The 21,661-nt window shown below is 42.8% G+C and overlaps 1 protein-coding gene across 32 annotated transcripts in view; it reads right to left on the reverse strand.

Annotated features, from left to right (window-relative positions):
* The window catches only part of LOC138826163 (sorbin and SH3 domain-containing protein 1), a 238,335-nt gene that overhangs the window by 215,580 nt on the left and 1,094 nt on the right, over window positions 1–21,661 (reverse strand). The window lies entirely within an intron of this gene.

A 21,661-nucleotide genomic window follows, 5' to 3' on the forward strand; every position in this document is an offset into this window, starting at 1 on the left:
ACCAAAGCTACCTGATTCAATGCCATGCTGCTTCTCTTGAGATTAAGTGCCTATCCAAAGTAACACAGCTAAAGACTGAACAATCATAGGAGGTGACATTACTGGCTGGAGTGGCCACAGAGCTGTGTGAAATAGACCTAGAAGTGGTGATTAGAAAGGAAGGGGTCAACAAGGCAAAGGTACAGCTGTTGGGCATGTATCCATGGCCAGAGCAAAAGCTTGGCAAGTGAGGATTAGCATAACATCAAGGATCACCCTAGGAGACAAAGGTATAGGACACACCTTTTCTGTGTCTGACTTGGAAGAGCAACACAGGTATGTTTTCCCCAAGATTACAGGAGCAGGTGAACTCAGCCATATAGGCTGTCAGGGGTAGCTCAAGAAAAAGCCAAGAGTCCTCAGGTCACTAGACTTGTTTACAGTTCTTTGCAAAGTGGATAAGGACTATGAGAGTTGATTAAAAAGTAACCAGTAACAGGCAAGTGTGGCAAGTAGCATACTTATATCTTAATATGATAGCAACACAATACCACTTCCTGAGAAAGTGTACACATTCTTTTTCTCAGAAAAGGTACACATGTTTTTCTCTTTTTTTGGTTGTTTAGTTGGTTTTCAGGACTGTGGAAACCCAGTCTCAAACATGCTAAGCAAGCACTTACAGCTGAGTTCTTTCCCAGCCCTCTCAGACATTTCTGATGGTGAGTGAGCCACAATATTGATTTAATAAAAGAAAATAAATCAGAATTAGTATGGATCTGAGTTCTTCTTTTCCTTACACACAGTGAAGCAGCCCAGTCAATTCTCAGCAACCTGGACTGGATCCCACCCACCCACCTCTCATGACACTCTGAGCCTCACACTTTCCTAGAATTTTTCTTCCCAGCCTTCACCTATTACTAACATCATCTTGGCACTCGGGGCTCAGGCAAGGAGGAACCCAAGCTTCAATTAACTATTAAGGTACAGTAGAAGTCTCTGGAGCTAAATTTTTCAGATGGGCCCTCCTATTCACACAATGCTCTTTGTAGTAAAAATACCAGGTCCTCAATGGACTATGCTTCTTAACCTGCATGTTGGACATTCTAATAGGGGTAACTCTGCTATGGAGAACTGTCTTTTGAACTGTCTATATACTAGAAGCCAGCAGCACCTCCCAACTTGTCTCCAAACATTGTCAAATGGATAAAGAAATTACCCGTTTGGGGGCTGGGAAGGTGGCTCAGTGGTAGAGCGCTTGCCTTACATGCCTGAGGCCCTGGGTTCAATTCCTCAGTACCACATAAGAAAAAAGCCAGAAGTGGCCCTGTGGCTCAAATGGTAGAGTGCTAGCCTTGAGCTGAAGAGCTGTGGGACAGCGCCCAGGCCCAGAGTTCAGGCCCCAGGACCGGACCAAAAGAAATTACCCGTTTTGGGGGCAACACTGGCAAATAGTTACCTCCCTAAAAGTGCCATTTCACACATTCTAAAGTGGTCACCCCCCTGTGATTCATAGTCCAACAAAACAGCTTAGGTAATAAGGCTATGCTTTGGATTGAGCTACACTTCGGGATTTCCCCAAAGTGCCAAGTGTTGAAGGCTTAGTCCACAGCCTATTATGATACTGGGAAGTGATAGAACCTTTAAGAGATTGAGCCTAATAGAAGGTCATTGAAGCTGTACCCATGAAACAGATATTAGAATCCTGGAACCTTCTTAACTCTTTGTTTCTTGGCTGCCATTAGGTGAACATTTCCTACTCCACGTGCTTTTGCCATGAGCCGCATTGCCATGAGCCTTAAGGCAACACAGCTAAGCAACCATGCATGATGACTTCTAAAACTGTGGCCCAAAATAAACTCTTCCTCCTCATAAGTTGATTATCTCAGGTATTGTGCACAGTGGAGAAAAGGTAACTAAAATAGGCTTGGAAAATACTTTCAGGCAAACCTTCAGTTTAGTCTTCTATTTCTGTGGCTTCTGATCCTCTCCACATCTTTGTAGGCCCTTTCCACCTGCTAAATGCCTTTACTTTTGATCTTAAGGACTCATCCTTGCTGGTTCAAAGGGATCTGAAGTTACAGTGAAGGACACACACACACACACACACACACACACACACACACACACACACAAGCACACACGCCTGCACTAACACAGAGGACTTTTCAGATTCAACTCTGCCCAGACCAGCTCTCCCAACAAAGGTTTCCATTGTTGTCTAAAAACAAACTTTTCCACCGGGAGATTTATAATAGCCACAAGGACAAAGTCTCAAAACTCTTCTGGCTTTCATCTCCTAACCTCAGCACATCTTTCTCCTTTCTGGGCCTCAGTTTCCCAATCTAAAAATGAGGGGTTTATACCCTGATAGGCTCCAAGCAGTATCTCTCATCAACAGTTTCTAAGATTTGGTGCTGCATGGGAATGTGGCAGCATGGACAAGCAGCTGGATCTACATTTAGATAAGTGTGTAACTTGGGAAAATGGTTACAAAGCTGAATCACTCTCTTTTTTCCTATACATTTCCCAGATAGCCAGGAAAATATAACATAGGAAGAATGAGGACATAGCTCAGTAGAACACTTGCCTAATACATGCAAGACCCTGGATTCTATCCCTGCATCAAAAGAAAATATAGTAACATGGGTGTTTTTGCCACTGAAGTAAGAAACCTGAATAACACAAAATCCCATCCCACTACTGAGACCCCAGGCATACTGGTTCATCCCTCCAGTCCTGCCGCCAATTCTGCCACATATAACAATAATAGAGGCAAAAAGTATGAAAAGATTATAAAGCATGTGGTTCAAAGCAGGTATGCATACCAAGTATTCAAGAAAATATGCCTTCCTTCCTCAAATTTCTACTGTAAACTCTATACTAATTCCCTGTCATTCTTCTCTGGAAAGTCCTCTCCTTTCTCTTATATCATCCATCCTTCAGGACTCTGCTCAAGTCCTCCTTTGTCAAGAAACTTTTTCTACTTTCTAAAGGCACAAGGCCTTAAACTTCCCAAAGATTGGCTGTGAGAGGAGACCATAGTTCACCAGTTCCCTGTCCTAAGAATTTCCTTTTTGTAAATTCAGGAAGAGTCACCCCTTCCTGCTCTACCCTAAAATGGAGCATCTACCTCAACATTAAAATAAGCTTTGTACTCCCACTACGTCAGAGTCTCAAAAACACTAGAAATGGGTAAGATGAGTAGACAACCACCTCTCCCAACAATTCCCACTCCAGCCTGGTCACTCCAAGTACCCTTCCCTCTGGCCCCAAATTCTTGACTACTCCATGAAAAAAAGGAAAAGGACTGTGTGGTTTCTTCTCTTACCTCATTAGAAACAGGAGGATACACATTTCAGCCCAGAATATTTCCATTGCCTGAGCACTAGGACTGTTCAGAGTTCAGAGCCTGACCACAAAGGAATCGACTACTACTGACAAGAAGATGGAAGAATTGGCCTACAGTTTTTCACTGGCTCAGAGTCAGGGCTGGAATCCCAACAAGGCTTTCTGAGCTCTTTCCCCACTAGGTGGTCCCCCTTTCCTGTCTTGGATATCTCTATTCTTCTAGGTTGGGCTCATGCAGTCATCTCCACTCCTTCCCTTCCAAATTTCTTTCATCCTCCCATCAACAATACTAGAAACTCTTTTATGATGAAGGCCTCCAGATGGTCCCTGCCTTCCAAGCAACAGTCCCCACCACTTCATGCCTGGAAGTGGGCGCTGAACTTCCTAGAAGCCAGGGCTGACCTCCCCAGAAGGCTGTTCTTCCTTCAACATGCCTTTCTTATTTCATTCTCCCACTAAAATGCTGCCATGCTCCTCTGTGCCCCTGGATCAGACCTTTACTGCCCAACATACCTAACCCCACCCTCCAGGAATCAGTCTGACCCACTGCAGCCAACACTGCTTCCCTATGCCTGACCATCTCCCGGTTTTCTCTCTAGGCCTTGGCCTATATATCCTTCCCCTTCCTTTTATCCCTTCTCTCTTTTCTCCTCTCTTATTGGTCCTTTAAGAGTCTTCTAAGATCCCCTCATAAGAAAACCTCCTCTGATCTCCACAATCTCTAACTCCTTTGCACAGTAACCACTGCACTGTTGAGGGCTTAGGCCTACAGGTCTCTTGGCCTGGCATTGAACTCTATGAGTGTAAGCTCTTCAAGCAAACCACAACATGACCACCCCAATAACATGTTTCTTCTACCTCCCACCTTGACCTGACACTCATCCCACATATATTAGCTGAGTGACTCTAATGTGCCCAGGAAGTTCTTGTCCTTACTCCTGAAACCCTTTCAAAGCACAGTTTATATACTACCTGCCCCAAGAATCTCCCAGTAGCCCTTAACATGCACATATACATAGAAGTCTTCATTCTCTGCCTTGGTACCACCTAGTTGTTCTCAAACTTATTCCCCTCACATTGTTTCTGAGATCAAGGACTTCTGTTTCTTACTTAGAGCTATGCCTCCCACAATACCTGGGATGAAGGCAAAGCTCAGTCAATGGTCTTCACAGTGAACTGAAACAGAATCTGCCTGTTTCAGGCCAGTCAGGGCTCCTATGTGGCCTCAAGCTCCCTACATCCAAATGACCTCTTACTGTTCTTCCAAGATTGGATTTGAGCCCAGTCTGAATCAAATGACCTCTTATCATTCTTCCAAAATTAGGCTTTCCTCTTTAATTACACCTTATCTAGCCACACTCAATGTGGATTCTAATTACATAATTACTTCAAGCCTTGGGACTTTGAAAAAAAATAGGAGTGCCTGATTATATAGGTAAACACACCAAATATGGACATTTACAGATACCATATAATATTTTTCAGTTAGTAATACAGTACTGTGTCCCAAAAAATATTGCCTTGGGAAGAATCTAAATAAATCACATTCAGATAAAAATCCACTGGGTAGGAGTAGACCAAGGAAAACTTTGTAGAGAACTCTGAAGATGGTCTTAGAAAAAGTCAATCTCTTCTGTAATGAAGAGAGTGACCTGTGTGATTTTGGCATGTTAGATTTTTAAAGCACTATGAGACCTGATCCTTCCTAAGTAAAATAGTCACCCTCTTCTGAATTCCAAGTAATCTCTGTACTATATCTTTCCTGGGTATATTAGCACAATTCTCCTTTTCCCTACTAGAGTAGGTTCATCCCACTCAGTTTCATCACCCAGCTGTCATTCTCAATTCTCAAACCCTCATACCACAGCAGAGGGCCTTCCTCCTACATTTTTACTCCAGCCTTGTTAAAGTGGTTCCTTCATCTAATACACAAAGGCCTCTTTGCCACCATGCCTTTGCATGTGCTGGTGGCCCCTTCATCAGGAATGCCCTCCTACTGCAGTTCCAGTCTCCTCCTATGTGTCCCTATGCCACTCTTTTTCTAATACAGTGATCATCCCATACTGTGGACTAAAAACCTTTTCATATAAGATGAAAGGCACATGTAACAAAAGGACATCCTGAAAGTTGTCTGAGTTTAGGGTAGGACTTCACCTAGTTGCCTATCCAGAATCATTTTCTAATTGCTGCAAGACTTAACCACACGTATTCACCCAGCTCAGAAAAGTATAAAAGCTATGATAAGAGCTACCATGTTGAGTTTTAATTCTCATGGAGAGCATGAGAGTTAACTCTTGCAAGGAGAGCAGGAAATGTTTTTTTCTCTTCTCCATTTGTCTCCACTTTGATCCTATTATACTAAAGTAAATCTTTGCTAAATTCTTTTTTTGTGTGTATATTCTTTTTTTTAATTTTAATTTTTATTTTTTATGAACATACTGTACAGAGGGGTTACAATTACATGGGCAAGATAATGAGTACATTTCTTTTTTTTTTTTGGGGGGGGGGTCCAGTCGTGGGGCCTGAACTCTGGGCCTGGGCGCTGTCCCTCAGCTCTTCAGCTCAAGGCTAGCGCTCTACCACTTGAGCCACAGCGCCACTTCCGGCTTTTTTCTTTCTGCTTATGTGGTGCTGAGGAAACGAACCCAGGGCCTCAGGCATACAAGGCAAGCGCTCTACCACTGAGCCACCTTCCCAACCCAATGAGTACATTTCTTATCAAGCATTGCAGCCTCCTCCTTTGTTTACCCTTCACATCCCTTCCCAGCCTCCCCCCACCCCCATCTTTGCTAAATTCTAAAAAAAAAAAATTTCATTTGCCTACCTCTCCCTCAGAACAATAGTCACCAAAACTTTAATTGTACGTTCCTATTAGTAAAAGGGTTATTGAACATATTGAACAGGATAGCAAGGGCTTTTTACTCCCTCTATATTCCTAGAATCTAGTGTCAAACGCAAAATTTAACAAATGAATAAATCTAGGCACCTGCTAGAATGTAGTGGTGATGGGAATCAGCTCTAGGCATTCATGGTTTATCCTACAGACTAGTGGGGCAGGCAGGCAGACCAACAAAACAAAGCACCTGAGACAAACGCTGTGGAGAACAGTCTGCCTTGAACCACTGCATCGTAGGAGTCCTCACACAGAAGGGCTTAACTTGGTCTAGATGATCAGAGGAGGTTTCTCTAAGCTCATGATGCTGCAGGTGAGAGCTAAAGATGAACAGAGCTAAGAGAAAGAATTAAAGAGTACACAAGGCTAAGGATCCTTCACAGGTAAAATCCTAAGGCTGGATGGAAAATGGCAATCAATAGGGAATCACAGAGGCCAATAAAACAAAATGAACCAACATAAAGAATGGTGGGGTCTTCTCTATACTCTCTTCATTAATCAAAACAAATCACTCATACTACAAGTTTCTGAAGGGTAGCTCAGCCCTACAACCACCTATCCTCTCAGCCAAGCACAGCAGGTAAAGTCTCCAGACCCAGCCACCCCTCCCAAGACTCCCATTCCAGCCCTGCTCAGGAGCCTAAGACCCTCAAGAAGACCTCTTTATTAATTTTTTTATTAAATTAAAAAAATGTTAAGCATGAAGGTTGCCATAGACACCACCAATCCAAGGCTTCTAGGCAGTTTAATTTTTTAAACAGAGTGTTAAATAGTTTACATCTCTTAACAGAATTCTCTCTTCCTGGCTTATGTTTAAAAGGAATATACCCTATACTCCAGAAATTAAGGATCCATTCAAAATATATGCCAGTCTTTAGGACATCCACAGAGGTCTTCACTCTGCCATCAAGGGCATTGTGGGGATTTCCTGGCTGCAGTATGCATATTTCTTGATGGAGCCACTAGGAAATCCAGAACCACAGGCCACAAAACCCCTTCTCTGCCAGAGCTGAGGAAGGGAAAGTTATTCACAATGATGCTTCAGGTGAGTATTTAAATAGCTCAGGACTTTAATAATTAAAGATAAAACCAAGAGCATGGACTATAAAGCAAGCTGGTATTCACGGGGCCTCCTGCAGCAGCTGTCTTGAAAAGAAGGCTCCATATCTTCTATCAGTATACAGGCATGACTAATATTTCCCAGTTCCCAGGGGGCCTCGCCCCCTCACACCTGCCAGTGTTGGCTTACTCATGTCTACCATACCCAACCAAGCAAATACAAAACAGTCCAGAAAGGCTTAAAAGTGCCTTGGCCAAGGTTTCCAGGCCTAGCAACTTGATTTTCAACAACCACTACCAGACCATGTCAAGGCCTAGGCTCTCCCAGATTCCTCCAGCTTCTCTAACTGTCCCTGTTGGGATTTTTTTTTTTCTCCAGGGCCTCTATTCAGTTGGCTCTACTTAAAAGTAGTTCCTACTCTGGCCTTGGCCACTTCACCCAGATCCTCACTGGCCAGACCACAGGGGCATAGATCTCCCGGTTCCAGTTCCTACCTTTCTTACCTCATCCCTGGCTTCAAGAACCTGAAAATCCCCTGTCAGAGGCTGCCGTACACACTGTCTAAAAAGCAAGGCCAAGCACAGGAGAGTCCGCAGTGCCTATGCTGCAGCAACCTTGGAAAGATTCCCCAACATCAATGCATCAGAAAAACCTTCCCATTTCCCTCGTCTATTCATTATAAACAACTCTAACCCCAGATCAATGTACTGTATGCTTGCAGGAGAGAGGCACTCAACACTGGCGAGGCACCCAACACTGGCTCAGCATGACTAAAGACAAACTTGAAGTGGAGAACAACCTGAAAATGAATCATCTATTTACACATCAACCATATAAATTGCTCATGTGCACAGCTGCCAGCTTCCACTAAGGCAATAAGAGAAACTAGATTTCGCAAGGCATGTCCTAGTGGCCTTTCCTACCAGGAAACCAAGCTCAAAGGTCAGCCTATGGGCTGATGTCAATAATCAATGCATAAAGTATTATATAAATGAATAATGAGCTTTTGCATTGACCTACAGGCAAAAGGGCAATTCCAGGAGCTACCAAGAACTAATTCCTGTTGCCACTGTTCTCTATAAGCCAAAACCCTACAATAGAAAGTAAAGACTCAAGTTGGAATGGATTGACAGAGGTGGTTACAGGTTAACTTTCCAGCATTCAATATTCCTGCACTAGGGCAGAACCTGTATTCCTGTGCTGCACTGAGAATCCAGTTGCCAGGAATAGTCTCCTCTCTGGTCTGTCCTGGATCAGCCATTTCTAGATGTCTGGTCCTGTGTGGGTACCCTAGAGTACCCTCATCACCTGCACTTCCCTAAACTAAATAGAGCCTTCCTACTTCATCACTTGAAACACACTGCTGACTTCCTAATACAAAAGATGTAAGTCCTGCTCTCTCTGTGTTAATGAAGAAACAAATTTTGAGAAGGCAGGGACCTATACCAATGCCCTTACCTATTTGTGCTTAATGAATAAAATGAGACTTGTAACTGCTAGTAAAACATTTTTTATTATTTTAGATTTGTGAGAGACTTACTACTAGTTAGCTCAGAGTGGCCTGGAATTTGCAGTCCTCCTGTTTCTGCCTCTGGATCTGGAATTACAGGCGTGTACTAGCACACATGGCTCTTAAAGTAGTCCTTACACAAAAGTTCCATATGTAAGCAGAGCTCCCTGTCAAGTTCACATCTTCCCATTTCTGAGGTCAACATCATATCTTTCTTTCTCCTCATCCAGCACAAACACCAAGGCACTCCTAGAACATTGTGCTACTGTCAAGATAGAACAACAGTAGGAATGACATCATGGAAAGACCAAGCCCTAACTGCTAACTAGATGACCCAACTTCTGCCTCTGTCTTCTTAACTCCTGGTATATCCCTCTGTTCCACATGAGTGATAGTAAATGTCTGTGACCCCATACCTTCCAGAAGATATATAGTTGGGGAAGGGGTGTTTAAGGACAGGAAAATGAGTCAGCTTAGGAAGAGACAAACCAGGAAGAAAGGATTGATCATAGTACCAATGACCAATATAGGTACACAGATGATTTTGTGAATATGATGGCATTTACACATCAGCTCACATAACCAAAGCAGCCTCTGCCTTAGAAGTATTCAGTTTTGTTCCTCTCCAGGTGGCCATCCAACTCTACAAACACAACATCACCTGCCAATATTCTTTTTCTACTTTATAGTCTCCTGGTAGAAAATGCCTCCTTGGATCTACCAATAACTTTTGTCCCTATTTCATTTTTAATCACAGTGACCAGCATTTACTGAGTGATTGCTTAATGCTGGGCACCATTCTAAGACTTGAATTTTTGGATCATTAACCCACATTTTGCATTTCACAGGGGAAGCAACTAAAGCATAGAGCTCTAATACTCAAGTAGGATATAGGGAAGCAGTACTGTGGCTCAAGTGATAGAGTGCTCACCTTGAACTGAAGAGCTCAAGGGCAGTGCCGAGGCCCAGAGTTCAAGCCCCATGACTGATAAAAAAACAAAACAAAACAACAACAACAACAAAAGTAGGATGTAGGAAGTAACAGCATTAGGATTTGAACCAGGCAGGCTCAGAGCAGAAACCACACACCCTGTCACTATACACCCCCATATCACTCCAAGAAGAGGGGAGATCTATCCCCTGCTTAATTATCTAACCATGTAACCAAGCAAATGGCTCTTCTGTGGAACAAGGCTAAATGCAGGGACAGATGTGTGGTGTAGAATCCAGTCGTAGTTGTGTAGTCTAGCTTGCCTGACAGAACTACCCAAAATGAGGGAAATATTCCAGATCTGTGCTGTCCACAGGGCAGTAACTGAGGACACAGACATTCAGCATTTAAAATATGGCACATGTCACTGAAAACTCAAATTTAGTAATGTATCCCACTTAAATTAACTTAAATAGCCACATGTAGTCACTGGCTACCACAATGGGAAGCTTGGCTCTAGACCCTGGAGGGCAGGAAGACAGTAGATTCCATTTCTCTTTGTTTACCATATATTCCTAGAGCCTAGCCTAGACTATGGCTAATGGCTGGTGCTCAATAACTAATTGCTAAGCAAATCAAAAGCAGAGCACTTTCAGATGCTCCAACAGTGCTTCTTCTCCCACATAGGCATTGATTCTCTAGCCTCTCTGGCAGGTGGGCACAAAGCCATGGCTTAACAAGGAGCTCCAGGTCTCCCCATGGGCCTGCTCACCATAGAAAGGTCTCTTACTGGCCTAAATCTAGCCTCTTAACTTCCATTTAGTAGCTCTGGCACATATGCTGAGAGGTTTGGGGAAATCAAACTAAGGAATAAAAATCAGTGAAGTGTTATTAAACACTTTAAAGGCAGCATTTTATCTGTGATTCATTTTCACAGGTAAAATCAATCGAATCTTAATTTGTAACAGTATAAGACCTATTAAACAAGTGCCTGACTATGACTTGTTTGGGGAAAACAACTCTTTAGGGTCAGGGTTGCAATCTTGAACTGTTACCTCCAATGACCTTTGTACCAATATACCTGAACCTCAGGTCTCTATGAATGGCAAAGAAAGTGTGCAACATTTAGGCCTTATTCTCTGAGCAATCTCTTGAGTTTCATGTGTGCTCCTTTGTGGAAAAATCCAACAATTTATTATATACTTGTTATATACTGAGGATCATGGGAGACTTTGTAGGTATAAATTAACTATGAGGCAGTCCTTACAGTAAGTCTAGTATAGAAAAACTAAGAGAAAAAGCAAGAGATCAAATATGCAGAAAGCTTACTCTGTACAAGAAACTGAACCAAACTCAGGAGAAAGAAATATAAACCATTGACTGGCTACCTTAGAAGTGACTCCTAGGAGGATCCTAATACTGAGCTCTACACACAGCAGCAATGACTCAATGCAAAAAGCTGAATCACACCTTGACCAACACTTCATTTTAAGGCTAAGGAAACAGACCTGGACAGATTTGAGGAACTTCTCCAAGTGAACCATATAGTTAGTGATAGGGCTGGATATAGCCTGTGGGCCTCATCACTCCTGAACCCAACCATCTATGATGCGGTCTGCCAGGGATTCTCCTATACCACAAAGGGAAACAAGGCAGGATCTGCTGCCTGTGATTGTGTATATCTCAAAATAAACAATGGAATTTAAGAGTGTATGCGTTTCATGTTACAACATGTATTCCACAATTTAGCAAAGATCTCAGCAGAGTGGTAAAGTATACATCTAGCATGTCTATGGTCCCTGGGTTCATTTCCAACACCACATTTCTTTTTAAATTTCTTGAGTATATAGCCTATATATCAGGCATAACTTCAAGGCCTCAGATAGAAAGTTAAAAACACTTCTGATCAAATTAGAGGGCTGAATACTGTGTTTATCTCTCCTCTCTCCTAGGAACATCAAAAAAAGAAAGCAAGGGAGAGTGGAGGTATGGCTTAGATGGAAGAGCACCAAGTCAACAAGTCTAACAAGGGCAAGGCCCTGAGTTCAAACTCCAGCCCTGGCTAAATAAATAAATAAAAATTGTTTCTTAATTGAAAGGAGACAACAGTCCCTGCAATATGTCAACAGAACTCTGGGAGACAGAGCTGGCCTCCTCACCAAGATGACAGGTTCCTGACTTGTCAGCTCTGTTAAGTGCTAGCTGGAAAAAGAAATACTAAACAAATGGCTAGCCCGTGGAGGACGCAGAGAAGGCTCAGAACCTAGAGGTGTTAAGGACTCCAAGTACAGAAGCAGGATAGGCCTAAAAAAGAGTTAAGCCTGTTTTCTGAAAGTCAAGGCAAGGAACAATCAAATCTAAGTTTCCTTCTGCAATCTGTCCATCTTGAAGTCCCTCCCCCAGCCAGCATAAAGTGGAGGTCCATACCAGACTACTTTCAGCAGAACCTCAGGTCAGACAACCTTAAGGATGCAGGGAGGAAGGGAGGCAAACAAAAGAACTGAGTAAAACTGCAGAGCAGGCAGGTCACCAGCAGTTTCCTTTCCCCTATAGCTGTTACACACTCCATCCACCCCCAGGCAATCCTACCTCCACACCCACCCTCTGGCCCTCCCTTCCCTTCCCCCCCCACCCCCCACACAAAATTTTCTCTAGAAAAACCTCCAGGAAAAGTGCCAAAGATGTACTGATATCTAGGTTTCTCCAGTGTTAAGAGGGAGAGAAGGTGATCTTTACTGAATGACCATACAAGGAAATTAACAATCTCCTTCCATGTATGTCCTAATCAGCATTTGTGTTCAGCCTTAAAATATAAAAGAACAGACTAGGATATCACTAGTGGGAAATACAGTAACCAAAATAAGAAAAAAAGAGGACAGGGCTAGGCCTGTGGCTTAGTGATAGAGTGCTTGCCTAGCATGCCTGAAGCCCTAGGTTAGCCTCAGTACCACATACACAGAAAAAGCAAGAAGTGGCATTGTGGCTCAAGTGGTAGAGTGCTAGCCTTGAGAAAAAGTAGCTCAGGGGCAGTGCCCAGGCCCAGAGTCCAAGCTCCAGGACTGGCAAAGAAAAAGAAAAAAAAAAAAAAGAGGACAATGAAGCAAACAAGAAAAACTCAAAAAATGAAAAAGCATATCAAGCATGTTTGTACATGCCTATAATCCCAACATACTGGAGAGATAAGACAGGACAATGGAGAGCTTAAAGTTAGGCTGGGGTATATAACAAGACATCTCAAAAACAAATGAGGGAGGAGAGGGACAGAGAGAGAGAGAAAGAGGGAAGAGAAGAAAAGAAACAAAAGAAAAAGAGAGAAAGAAAAAGAAAGAGAGCAAGCAAGCAAGCAGGTGAGCAAGCAAGCAGGTGAGTAAGCAAGCAGGTGAGCAGGCAAGAAAGAGCAAGAGAAAAAGAGAGCAAGAGAGGAAGGAAGGGAGGAAGAAGGAAGGAAGGGAGGGAGGGAGGGAGGGAAAGGGCATTCATGTTCAAAGAATTAGGGAGTTCTTACAAAATGTACATATATACATGTTTCATGTAAAAACAAGAGAGCAGAAGTTAAGAAATTGAAAAGGGTAGAAGATAAAGCTAAAGTACACCCAAAAAAATAAATATAAAGGAATATTGGAGATAAAAAGATATCAAAATTATAAATTCAATCCAAGAGGTCTAAAAAATGGAGAAATTTAAACTATTAAATAGTCACATGTAAGATAATTTCCCAAACCTGAAGGGAGTCTTTAGATCAAGAGGGCATATTAAAGACCAGACCAACAATGTTTCAAAGCAAAGGAAACCGGGTGACATTGATCAAGATGCACATACTTATAAGTTGACTTAATGAAATGAAACTTCTTTGTACAACTAGCTAAAGATAAAAATAACAAATGTGATTACAAAAAAAAAGCAAAGGGGGCTGAGAAGGTGGCTCAGTGGTAGAGTGCTTGCCTTGCATGCATTAGGCCCTGGATTTGATTCCTCAGCACCACATAAGCAGAAAAAGCCCAAAGTGGCACTGTGGATCAAGTGGTAGAGCGCTAGCCTTGAGCTGAAAAGCTGAGGGACAGCTCCTAGGCCCAAAGTTGAGGACCCATGACCGCCAAAAAAAAAAAAGCAAAGGAATTACAAACATAGAAAACAAGAGGTGTTCCTAAAATCTTTCATGAGAAAACAAGCTATCCATAAATGACCATAAATTAGAACAGCATCCAAATTTTGGGCATGAATACTGAAATCTGAGGACAATGAGTAATGCCTTCAAGACTATAAGGAAAAATGGCTTTCAACCCAAAAGTCCTTATTCCCCAACCACCACTCAAGCATGAGGGTAGACTAAGCCCATTTCTGGTGTGTAAGACCTTCTCCCAGAAACTCATAAAGGAATAAACCAAAATCAAGGAAACAGAGGATACAACTCAGGGCAAGGTGAGGGAATTCCCAACATAAGCCATACCACCCAAAGAGGCAAAAGCAGGAGAAGGCCTCCTTACAGACTTCTCTAAGAGAAGAAATGTAAAATATAAACAAACACATGTTATAAAATAAGATATTTTAAAATGCTATCATAAGGGCTGGAAATGTAGCTCAATGGTAGAGTGTTTTCCTAGCATTCATGAGGCCCTGGGTTCTGTTCTTCAGTATTACATAAACAGAAAAAGCCAGAAGTGGCACTGTGGCTCAAGTAGTAGAGCACTAGCTTTGAGCAAAAAAAGCTCAGGGGCAGTGCCCAGGCCCTGAGTTCAAGCTCCATGACTGGTAAATAAATAAATAAATAAATAAGCAAGCTATCAGACTTTGAGAATTAATAAAAATTATAAAAAAGCCATTAATTCAAAAATTATATGAGAAAGGAAATATCATTATAATATTACTCAGCCATAAACACTATTTATATGATCAAAATAATGCAAGTATCATATAACTAAAAATTGAGATATAGCCATATTAAAAGGAAGTATAAGGAGAAGGTAGTTTGCAGGCAATTTGTAAATATGTTAGCAATATCAGGAAGAACAGCTAGAAGGTTTGGAAGTATACAGATGGAATTAAGGTTGCTAATCAACAGATCTTAAAATAGGAAGACTATCTTAAATTATCTAGGTGGCCCAATATAATCACATGGTCCTAAACGTAGAAGAGGGAAGAAGAGATCTAGATAGAAATGAACTAGTCAAGTGCTGATGGCTCATGCCTGTAATCCTACTACTCAGGAAGCTGAGCTCTGAGGATCAAGGTTCAAAGCCCAGGCAAGAAAGTCCCCATAAGACTCTTATTTCCAATTAACCACGAGAAACTGGAAGTGGCACTGTGGCTCAAGTGGTAGAGTACTAGCCTTGAGCTGAAGAGCGCAAGAACAGCACTAAAGTCCAGAGTGCAAGCCCCAAGAATGACCAAAAAAAAAAAAAAAAAAACTATGGAAAGCCAGAGTTAAGAAGCCAGGGGAGGACTCCACCCACACTGCTGGCTCTGAAAATGGAAGACTGTGAGCCAAGGATGAAAGCAGCCTCTAAAAGATAGAATGAACGAGGAAAACAGGCTCTTCCTAGAAGCAAACACAGTTACCCTGCTAAAACCTTTATTTTAGTCCAGTGAGACCCTTTTCTAACTCTTAAACCCAAAACTTGCTGTAAACCACTGAGTTGTGGGACTTTGTTCCTCAGCAAGAGAAAATTGCATTCAATGACTGAATTGGGGAAAAAGGGTCACCAAGAAGGAGAGGAGTGACATGACCTCTGTATTAGTCTTTCTCATAGGTTGACTTAAAACTGGATATATGGCTGGGCGCCAGTGGCTCACGCCTGTAATCCTAGCTACTCAGGAGGCTGAGATCTGAGGATCATGGTTCAAAGCCAGCCCAGGCAGGAAAGGTCAGACTCTTATCTCCAATAAACCACTCAGAAAACCAGAAGTGGTGCAGTGGCTCAAGTGGTAGAGTACTAGCCTTGAGATGAAGAGCTGAGGGACAGTGTTCAGGCCCAGAGTTCAAGCCCCAAGACTGAAAAAAAAAAAAAAAAAAACCTGGATATATGTAGGTAGATATAAAACGCTGACGCAATTAAAATTTAGTTTAAAATAAGATGAAACACAGATATTTCCCTCTCCTCTCCAATCGCACCTGTGAGGGAGGAAACAGACAAGAGAACCAGCAAGAACAGAGACAGATAGTGAGCGTTTTTCAGATGCCAGGGAGCCAGGAGGAGGGGGAAGGGAGGTGTTCCCTTTGATGAAGGAAAGAGAAAGAGAAGAACCTGGTGTTTAGTACTTTGGCAGACAGCAAGTATGGCTGGAGGAGTCTCACTACTACCATCCCTGCAGGTCTGAGGCCTGCCCCTCTCCTTGCTTCTCCAAACTGGAGAAGGGCCCAAGAGAAACACAGCATTTTACTGGACAATCAGCTGTAATTCAACAGTAAAACGATGAATGGTTTTATATTAAAACCAGCACAGATACGTTACAGAGCTAAATATAAAACCTGTAGATTTTTCATATAAAAGCTGGAAACTGCCAGGTGGCTCAAGCCTATAATCCCAACTAGTTGGGAGGCACAGATCAGGGATCACTGTTAGAAGCTAGTCCAGGCATAAAAGTTTGTAAGACTCCACCTCAACCAATCACTGGCACAGTGGCATAAGTCTGTTATCCCACCTATAGAGGAAGCACAATGGCTGGGGGCAGTAACACACATCTGTCATTTCCAGTGCATTGGGAAAAACAGGTAGGTAGGCCAGTTCCAGCATAAAGTGAGATACTACCATGAAAATAACCAAAGTAAAAAGAGACTGGAGTGTGGCTCAAGTGGTAGAGTGCCTGCCTAGCAACCACAAGACCCTGACATCAACCCCCAATAACACACACACACACACTGGAGACTTCAAGACACACACACACACACACACACACACACACACACACACACACACACACACACATATACACACAGGAGACTTCAAGGTACCATTTTTTGTTGTTTGGCAGCCAGTGCTGGAGACTGAATTCAGGGCTCACTCACACCTCCAGATCTTTTGTTTTTTACTTTTTAAGATAGGGTCTTCTGTCTGCCCAAACTAACAACCCTCCTATCTCTGTTTCCCAAGTATCTGTGATTATAGGTATGTGCCATCACACCTGACTTTAAGATGCTTTCTTACCAGCAAGGCCCACTTTAAATATTGACCACTGAGCATCAAGACTCAATCCTTCTCTATAATTAATCTGAGACATAAGGAAATTATGAAGCTATGCATCATACCTCAAGCAAAGCTTCTAGAACTGTTGGTGGATGCCTACCTCCCTAAAGTGGGTACAGGTCCTACCCAACATTCTGAAAGATGACAAGCATCTCATTGTTTTCCACAGAGGTCTGGGTCCTACTACAGACTGTTGGGTTAGCATAGCCTGGGGAAACAGAGTAAACCAGCAATAGTAAATCTGTCCTGTATGTACTCTCCTGGCTATATCCTGTCAGCTTCACCCCTCAAAACATTACCAGAATGACAAGAGCCCCACCTCCACCATCTGCACCCCCACCCTTACAGTATATGCCTGGTTAGAGAACACAATAAAGACAAACTTTCCATGGAAGGAAGTCAAGAAACAGGACACATCTCTTGGGAGAGGGTGTCCCTTGTGTTCACAATACAAGGGTGGTAACCTTTTCTGTTATAGCTGTTTTTTGTTTTTTAAAACAATAACCACATGACAGAGACCTGGTAATTTTTTTTTCTATAAAGAGCCACTGCTGACCACAGAAGAGAAGGGGGAAAAAATCAATAGAAGGCCACACAGAAGTAAAAAGCAACTTAATTGGATTTGTTTTTTGTTTTGTGTGTAAAACACATACACATTCAAAAAGACTAAACTCAACTGGTTTAATTAAGAACAGAGAACATGAAATTTTAATGACACAATAAACGTATTAAAGCAGACTACAAAGCTTTATTATTTAGAGTTACAAAAAAAAAAGATGAAGGAGGAAGGCAAGAAGAAAGATACAACAGGAGAAATAAAGAAAAGGATGGCATAGCAAGATACAGGGCTACACGGCATGACTAACCATGCCCAGAAAGTCAGAACCACTAAAAGGCCACAGATATTTCCTAGGACCTGAAGAGCTAGCCAAGAAAATTATACTGTTCATGGCTAGCTACTGGCTTGGGCCATAGACTTCAAAGTATTACCATCTTTTATCCTTGCCTTTGCATGGTTAATGCTCTGGTTAACCACTGTTCACAGCTCTTTAATTGCTCACTGAAACTTTTTGAGGCTTAGAGAAGGTCACAGGCCAGCAGTTCCCCCAGATGAGCTATGCTTTAGTAATTCAGTCATCTCCAAGTTTCTCCTCTAAAAAGGGAGCACATAAAATGCTCTCATAATGTGTTTAATAAAAGTCAGAGGACAAAACACTGCTTGAATTTAAAAAATCCATGGAAATCTTTTCTTTAGGTTTGCATTAAAAAAATAAACTGGGACTCAGCAGAATTGGGCCCTACTTCATCATCACCACCAGCACAGCACACCTGACTTCCCACGTGTTCAAGTCCTGTATGCCCTATTGTAGCTATGGGCCTTGCCTGGCCCTGAACCAAGCAGCCTCTACACACTACACTCTGTAGTCTGATGGAAAACAGGAAGATTCTCCCAAAGAGATTCCAAATCAGCACAGAGAACTCTCAATCCACCATCATCCACCATACTTGGTGTGCTCCATATTTTATTCCAAGAGCATAGAAATGTTCTGCTCTTTGCCGGGCATTGGTGGCTCATGTCTGTAATCCTAGCAACTATGGAAGCTGAGATCTGAGGACAGCAATTCAAAGCCAGCCTAGACAGGAAAGTCTATGAGATTCTTGTCTCCAATTAACCACCAGAAAACTGAAAGTGGTGCTTTGGCTCAAAGTGGTAGAGCACTAGCCTTGAGCAAAAGATCTCAGGGATAATGCCTAGACCCTGACTTCAAGCCCCACAACTGACCAAAAGAAGAAGAAGAAGAAGAAGAAGAAGAAGAAGAAGAAGAAGGAGAAGGAGAAGGAGAAGGAGAAGGAGAAGGAGAAGGAGAAGGAGAAGGAGAAGGAGAAGGAGAAGGAGAAGGAGAAGGAGAAGGAGAAGGAGAAGGAGAAGGAGAAGGAGAAGGAGGAGAAGGAGAAGGAGAAGGAGGAGAAGGAGAAGGAGAAGGAGAAGGAGGAGAAGGAGAAGGAGAAGGAGAAGGAGAAGAGGAGGAGGAGAGGAGGAGGAGGAGGAGGAGGAGGGGGGAGGGGGAGGAGGGGGGAGGGGGAGGGGGAGGGGGAGGGGGAGGAAGAGGAGGAGGAGGAGGAGGAGGAGGAGGAGGAGGAGGAGGAGGAGGAGGAGGAGGAGAAGAAGAAGAAGAAGAAGAAGAAGAAGAAGAAGAAGAAGAAGAAGAAGAAGAAGAAGAAGAAGAAGAAGAAGAAGAAGAAGAAGAAGAAATGTCTGCTCTTTTGAAGATAACAGAGTCTCCCTTTCAAGCTCCATCCCTTTCTCCTCTCCTACTTGGTTCTAGGTTATTTTCCCCTTCCCCATGGGACTTGTCTCAAACCTCCTACTTTCTCTTTTCTCTAAAGATTAGAGTTCTGGAATCTCCAGCCTTCCCTTCCTCTGCTCCCTATATCTTTCTCACTTTTCTCCTCCCCATACGGGATTCCTCTCTGAGGAAAAGAGTGCTTAAGAAACATATCCAGAACACAGAGTCTATCCTTCAGAGTTGCTTCCCTTGCTCTGCATCTGCTGGCTGTGTGACCTCAGGCAAACGGCCAACCCTCTCAATGCCTCAAATTCTTCAGTGACAGGAACTCTATCAGTCAATCACAGAGGTCTCCTGTGATCTTAACATTGAAACATTCACCTGTATGATCATAAATAATACAGTAAGTGACACATATACTGGAAACAAATGAATTATAGAAACTGCCTTTCCTCAGCAACCTGTCATTCCACCTTCACATCCCAACCAATGGCTCTGAAGTCTGTGCCTCTCTGGGCCATCCAAGTTCTGAATTATTTACATACAGTCAAACCAACATATCAAACTAATCAAAGAAAAGGTAGCTCTGAATCTAACAGCAGACTAAATTCTAGAATGCTTCTTCTATGCCATTGTTTAATACTGTGAATTTAAGATTACGTTAGCAAACAGGAAATAATGTAAAAATGCCATCACAACTTATGAATCAATGTATTTGTGAATCTAGTAGGAAGAATACTGTAGGGAACCCTAGAAAAACATCTGTGCTTTATGACAATGACACAGGCTCACAGAGAGGAAGCCACCTAGCCCAAGGCACAGAGAAAGCTGGTGGTCAAGACCCAAACCAGCTGATGGGCCTCTGGTCCAGAGCTCTTCCACCCACATTTTTGAAAAAGGCAGGTTAATTAAGTCCTAAATTACCAGTGAGTGCCATCTACAGCAAGTCAGCTTCAATGTCCAGGTAAGGCCCAAAGCTAAGTTGGGATGACCAAGTGATTACAAACACTGTAAATGCTTCTCTTTTTTTCCCCTAGGCCTTGACCTTTCTCTGCAAATAAAACCCACATTATTCCAGGTACTAGTGGCTCACATCTATAATCCTAGCTACTCAGGAGTCTGAGATCTGAGGATCTGATTTCACAGACAGTACGGGCAGGAAAGTCTACAAGACACTTAACTCTAATTAATTAGTAAAAAGCTGGAAGAAGAGCTGTGACTCAAATGGTAGAGCACCAGCCTTGAGCAGAAAAGGAAAGCATGAGGTCCTGAGTTCAAGCCCAAGTATTGGCATGCACACAAACACACACACACACACACACACACACACACACACACACAAACACACCACCATTCAGCTGTTTTGAACTTGGTTTTGGAGAGGGGAAATAACTAAGTAAAGAAGTATCTTCTCATCCTTTCCCATAATTCTATCCCCCCTCCCCACCAATGTCTCAATCACCTAGAAAGTTTACAGAAACTCTCTAACTACAACAAATGAAAGCAGGTAAGAAGAGGGAAAGGGGAAAGAGGAAAAGGTGTTGTATGTATGCAATACCACAATGACCTCCCATCTCTTCATTCCACAGGGTAGAAAGCACTTCATCTCAGCTGCTAATTCCCAACAGGGAGTCACCAGAGCCAGGTGTCATAGGTCCTTCAACTGAGAAATGTGCTTTCTCTGCAATCCAAGGAGATCTAATCCTTTCCTAACCATCTACTCTAGAAGTGCTCAGGACACAGGTGCCAGCAAGGCCAATCCTTCCCTCCTTTCCCTTTAAGCTATGAGGGAGACCTCAGGGCTGGGTTATTTCAGACAGCATAAGGAGGATGGGGGAGAAAATTGCTGGCAGCATCTTCCTTCTCTACCCCTCCCCCTTCACAGCCAACATATTCATATCTTACTCCATAGACAGCAATCCACCTCATCTAATTCCCTAATGGCTGAAGCTATGGAGTCTCCCAATGTCCAACGTGTGTTTTCTGCTCTTCCACACTGCTCTTCCCTCCGTTGCCCCTCCCCATTTTTAACCCACCCTTCATCACCACCAAGCTACCTTTCCAATTAAAAAAAAAAATCAATGAATCTAAATAGAGGGGCTCCAAAAACATAGGAAGAATGGAGACAAGCATGCCGGCCTTCACTTAAGAAAAGATAAAGGGCACCCAAGTGAGAGGTGGATAGGGAGATGTAGCCAGAGGCCTGGCATGCCAGGTAGGTTCCATGATGTCGCTAAATGAACTGACAGTGAAATCAATTCGAGCAATTTCAGGAGGTCGGCCTTATGACACCGGGAGAATCCCAGCGCTCAGTGTTTTAAATTAAAAAAAAAAAAAAAATCCAAAGGCTCAGCCAGAACGTGCTGGGGAAACCCGGGGACTGTATAAAAACGAGCCTGGCTCCGAGAAATTCCTTGTGCTTTTTTTATGTAGCCATGGAATGGCTTAATAGATTCTGTCTATCCCAAGAA

This window comes from Dipodomys merriami, unplaced genomic scaffold (genome assembly GCF_024711535.1).
Source record: "Dipodomys merriami isolate MVZ:Mamm:240054 unplaced genomic scaffold, mDipMer1.0.p SCAF_14, whole genome shotgun sequence".
Taxonomy (NCBI): domain Eukaryota; kingdom Metazoa; phylum Chordata; class Mammalia; order Rodentia; family Heteromyidae; genus Dipodomys; species Dipodomys merriami.